Here is a 6,036-nt window from a genome sequence, read left to right on the forward strand (position 1 = left end):
AAATAATGCTTCCAAAGAAAGACTTAATCGTGTGTGTGTGTGTGTGTGTGTGTGTGTGTGTGTGTGTGTGTCTTGGAGCTTGAACTAAGGGCCTCTCAAGGCTGAAACTCTACCACATGATCCACACCTCCACTTCTAACTTTTTGCTCGTTAATTGGAGGGATGAGTCTCAGACTTTTCTTCCTGGGCTGACTTTGAACCATGATCCTCAGAACTCAGCCTCCTGAGTAGCTAGGATTACTGGTGTGAGCCACTGGTACCCAGCTAGGGTCCCAATTCTTGTTCTAGATAAACAGACAAGTTTCTTTTTTTTTTTTTTTTTTGTCGGTCGTGGGGCTTGAACTCTGGGCCTGGGCGCTGTCCCTCAGCTCTTCAGCTCAAAGCGAGCGCTCTACCACTTGAGCTACAGCGCCACTTCTGGTTTTCTGGTGGTTTATTGGAGATAGGAGTCTCATGGTCTCTCCTGCCCGGGCTGGCTTTGAACCATGATCCTCAGATCTCAGCCTCTTGAGTAGCTAGGATTACAGGCGTGAGCCACCAGCGCCCGGCTACAGACAAGTTTCTTAACTCTCAGTGCCTCAAGTTTATATTCTGTACCAAATTCTTGTGATAGTCTAGTTCAACTCCACTCATTCTAGCAAGCATCTGGTAAGATTACCATGTATCCAGCATGGTGCTAGGTAAGCCCATAAGGAACAGAAGGAGGAACAAAATGTAGTCTTTGGCTTCCATGGGCTGCTAATCTGTCAGGACCAAATTTTAAAGGATAGATACAAAAGTACCTGAATCAGGTGGTCCTCTTCTACAAAAAGAGTGTCAATACCTTTTCTTGAATCATAGAGTTTACAGTGACACCCAATCAGAGCAACAACCTTAACTTAAGATGGGGTTTCACAAATTAAGGTCCCCAGACCAAGCCTGGCTCATATAAAGTTTTGTAGAACATAGCTGTGCCCATTCATACTGTCTGCAGATGCTTTCTGTAGTGTGACGCACTTGCATGGCTCAAAAAGTCAATTATATTATTCTAGCTAGTTCTTCACAGAGTAGAAATAAACAAAAACCAGCTAATGAGCAGAAGCAAAGGCTATTTAGCCAGAGCTTCCTGTGCAAGGGAGTCAGCCACAGTCAATCGTGTTTGGCAGCAGGACTCTAAAGCAGGACAGGAAAGAGAAAGTGCTGTATTGGGAAAGGGGAGGCCCACGTGGGCTCTGGTGGGGGCTGTAGGTGTGGGGATGATATGTGTGGTCTAATTTGGATTGTGCATCCTTTTTGGTTGTTTAGGGGGACATATTGAGCTTTCTCTGCTTCTAAGTTGGGTAAAGGGACCCAAATCGGTTATTAATAAAATCCTAATAGCTTTGTTCCATTTGTTCCAGGGGCTATTGTTTAGCTTCATGGACTTGACAGAGGTAGCCTGCCTTCCTAAAGTCCAACCCACAGAGAGCAATCTTGCTTCCCACACTAGTTACAGTAGATCATGAGTAGGCTTCCTGGACTGGTCGCTGCAGATGACGGTTGCAGTTCTGTTTTAACATATGGTATGTTATCTACCAATCATCTGACAAGGTTCCTTTTGTGGTGTTTCAGTGCTGGCAATCCTGGGTCCTTGAGTGCCTTAAACTTAGGGCTGGTCTACCCAGAGGTTTACAGCTCCAAGCCCTGAGCTATAGGCCTTTGCTCCGGACTTTAGAAGCCAGAGATGGATGGCTGTAGGCCTTGATGTTGGAGACATTCACGCTGGGATTTAACTACCAGCAATCCTGGAACTTGGTAACTTTTTATAATCCTCAGCTTTTGGCAGAAGAGCTGTGGCAGCAGACAGCAGCAGGCAGCTGTTAGCTACATCTTCTGCTACAGCTCTAGTACAAACCTTGGGGCACTGGAACCCCTAACCTTATAGCAATGAGTATTATAGCTCTCTGGCCTAGAGGGCCTGAGCCCTTCATGCAACAAGGTCTTGTGCTTAGTGTGTCTGAGACTCTTAGCCCTTAAGGTTTGCCATCTTTCCAGAATTCTTCTAGCAATCAGGGCCCACATTCTCTTCATAGTCCTCTGCCTACACTGACTCTGTTTCCCATCATTGCCACCCTGGCTACTCTCTGGAACTCTTCCACTATTTTCTAATTGCTACTGCAGCTATGGTTACTGCGGTCACTGCGGAAAGTGACATTGCTGCTGCCTTCACTGCTACCTACCACCACCCTGCTATTTCCACTGTCCTGTAGGTTATCAACTAATGATAAAGATCAAAAGCAGGCAAGAAAAGATCAGCAAAGAGGCGCCTTTTATTGGGCCTAACGTAGCAACACCAGGGGATAGCATAGAGGGTCTCTGTTGGCTAGCTCACAAAGCTAACCCAACAGCCTGATAATATAGCCAGAATGGGGGTGTGGCCAGTGTGTCTCCACCTATCACTGGAAGCCTTCATGCAGAAGATTTGTGTTTCTACTAATCGTGGTGTATCTCATGCAAATGAAAGTACTTGAACCAATTCTGGCAGTCCCTCCTATAAAGGAAGGGTTGTGTTTGTACCAGTCACATGCCTTCTTCTGGAACCCCAAAGGAAGTGCTCCCCTTCTAGCCTAGGTGGGAATGACTTCAGGTACAACAGAAATTTCCCCAAGCCTTGTAATGGCAAAGAGTCTAGTGCAAGCTCTTTGAAACAATAGTGCATCCAGAGGGCTCAAGGGAGCTGGCACTGCCATTGGAGCAGTCCAAGTGGCTGTTAGGCTGTCAGTCCTTCACTCAAGGCAGCCAAGACACAAGGGAAAGGTCTACAGCTATTAATTAGGGATCCAGATTGCCCCAGACCTTTAGCATCTTAGCCTACTTAAAGAAAAATAAGCATGGGCTGGGAAGGTAGCTCAGTGGTAGAGTGCTTGCCCTTGCATGCATGAGGCCCTGGGTTCGATTCCTCAGCACCACATAAGCAGAAAAAGCTGGAAATGGTGCTGTGGCTCAAGTGGTAGAGCACTAGCCTTGAGCTGAAGAGCTGAGGGACAGTGCCCAGGCCCTGAGTTCAGGTACCATGACTGGCAAAAAAAAAGAAAAAAAGAAAAAGAAGCATTACAAGAGATACATACACTAAAGGCTCATCATTAACATTAATCATGATTTCACGTTATTTAACAGTACCACAGGCAGACATAGATCCCTATAGTATCTCTCAGTATGGCCATTGTCCATTTATAGTCAGTAAATTTGCCTGTCACTGGATTTAAAGTTAACTATGTGAGTGAGTAGTTGAGTAGGTTACTTAAGGTCCTGTGCCTTAGTTTCCTCACTAATAAGTGGAAGGCTCGCCGGGCGCTGGTGGCTCACGCCTGTAATCTAGCTACTCAGGAGGCTGAGATCTGAGGATCATGGTTCAAAGCCAGCCCGGGCAGGAAAGTCCGTGAGACTCTTATCTCCAATAAACCACTAGAAAACAGGAAGTGGCACTGTGGCTCAAGTGGTAGAGCACTCACCTTGAGCTGAAAAGCTGAGGGACAGCGCCCAGGCCCAGAGTTCAAGCCCCACGACCGACAAAAAAAAAAAAAAAAAAAAGTGGAAGGCCCCTATTGTTCCTGTCGCTCCATGACTTTTATACTAGCAGTGCCTGCTTCTGTCATAGGCTCTGTCACATTATAGGTGTTCAATAAAGTCATTTGATAAGTGAATGAATGAGTCATAGGAAATCAAGCCTAGAGCAAATCTTGGCAGTCCATCTCAGGTGAAATATAATTCCTGATTATTTACCAAAAGCAATAGAACAAAAACCTAGAATCAAATTCTACATTTCCACTTAGCAATGCAGTCACATCTCTGTTCTAAGGATTAGAGAAGCCTGCTCTACATATTACTTCACATTCCTCACTAAAGGGAATTAAGATCCATGATAATACATGAAAATTTGATCTTGGAAATTATTAAAATTTACCCTCTACCTCAAAAAGAAGAGAAGCCTATTCCAGAGCCATGCTCCTCAAAAGAAGGCCCAATAAGAAGGCAGCTCTGATGGAAACTATCTACTGAATAGACAGAGTAGCTATGAACAAAGATGTTATTGCACTTTATGGGGAAGAGTTCGAATATTCATGAACTTTCCAGAAAAGGAGACTTTCAGGGCTCATACGCTGCTTTGCACATGGTTTAAAGTGTACTTGTGTTAGAGCTGCAGCCCTGGGCAGAGAGCTTATTATGGTACCATATTACAATGGAAGTATAATGAAGGTCAAGGATAGTCCTCAATTGAATTGTGGCCATTTTTTGTAGTTATAGGTCTTAATGGTCTGCCAGTAGCTTACTTACCATCACAAGAAGTACAGAAAACTGCCAATTTTTTATTGGTTCGCTGTCTCACCAGCCACATGTCCCTTTTTGACACTGAAATTTTAGTTAGACCAGGCATGGTATAGCACATGTGTAATTCCAACAATTCAGGGGGCTGAGGCAACCAACTTAGCTTCTGTGTCCCTACTAAAAGCTGTAAATAGGCAAAAGATTACTTGGGAAAGCCTTTATTTGAGCCTAATGTTAGAGAGAAGGGAAGGGGAGGGGCAGTAATAGTACACAGGAGAGAAGTTTCCCAGCCTAATCCTAAACAAGTGGCCAACAGCCCCATTGGCATGCTTGTGCATAGATCACAATTTCATCTTTCACATGTACACTGCACCTAGTTCCGCCAATCACACACCTTATTTACGGAACAATCAAAGCCTGAAATGGGGACCAAACATAGGATTTTTGTTCAATCACTAGAAAGGCATTCCCCATCCAGTTTTGAGTGAGAACAGCTTCAGAGGGAGCAGGGTCACTCAAGTTCATCAAGGTTTACCTTGTCAGAAGTGCAGTTTTCAAGAGCCAGTGCAAGGTGCATGGTGCGATCATGACTGGAGGTCTCCTGAAGCCAAACTGTGGCTTGAGCAGTTGGCACAGCTCCAGTGTTCCTTGCAGCTGGAGTTCAGCTTCTTCAAGGCCTCCACGAACTGTTCAAAGCAGCTCAGGTGCCATCTTTTTATGTATCTAAAGATGGAATATAAAGGATTAATCCCAGGTATGCATGAATGTGCTTGACACAAGCAGGGGAATCAGACCTAAGCCTGGCTGTAAACATTCCACTGGCGGTCTAGCAGGAACAGGTTAAGAGGCTGGAGGACAGAACTGGACCCTGTGAAGATCAAACTGTGTAGGCAAGACAGATGTAGAGCGGTTTGAACATTCATATGCTAAACTCAAATAAGCTCTGTCTCCTTACTCAAGCCCATAAAAGCCCCTCTGGCCCCACCTCCTTGCACAAACCTTCCTTCCTATGGGAAGGTTTGTTGCCCCCTCCTTGCTGCTCCTCAACAAACAGTCCTCGTCTGTGGAAGATCGAGTCTGGGTCTGTTTCCTTCCTTTCTCCTCCATTTTCCTAACAATGATGATAGTCACCAGAGAAAAGGTTTTTTCATTGACAGCTACTTTCTCAAGGCAGCCAGGCATAAGAGAAGGTTCTGACATCTGTCAATCTAATTGGCAGATGGTCAACTCAGCCAGTCCTCAATAGTCCATGTTAGATAGTGTCTCACTATGCAGGCCAGGCTGGTCTCAAACTCAGCATTCTCCTGCCTCAGCCTTCCAAGTATGGATTATATATGCGTGTGCAAACACATCTGGCTCAAGACCTATTGTTAATATTAACATTCTTAACAATATTTAACAGAATTTGACAACTGGTAGCCCAACAGAGTTGGGTCTGTCTCTCTGGTTCATCGCCAGTCACAAAAAAATTTTCTATGTGTAATCTTAGCTACTCAAGAGGCTGAGATCTGAGCCAGGCACCGATGGCTCACACCTGTAATCAGAGCTACTCAGGAGGCTGAGATCTGAAGATTGTGGTTCAAAGCCAGCTCTGGCAGGAAAGTCTATGAGACTGTTATCGCCAATTAATCACCAGGAAACCAGAAGTGGAGCTGTGGCAAGTGATAGAGCACTATCTTGAGTGAAAAAGCTCAAGGACAATGCCCAGGCCCTGAATTCAAACCCCAAGACTGACCAAAAAAAAAAAGCCAG

The sequence above is a fragment of the Dipodomys merriami genome, unplaced genomic scaffold (assembly GCF_024711535.1).
Source record: "Dipodomys merriami isolate MVZ:Mamm:240054 unplaced genomic scaffold, mDipMer1.0.p SCAF_17, whole genome shotgun sequence".
Taxonomy (NCBI): Eukaryota; Metazoa; Chordata; class Mammalia; order Rodentia; family Heteromyidae; genus Dipodomys; species Dipodomys merriami.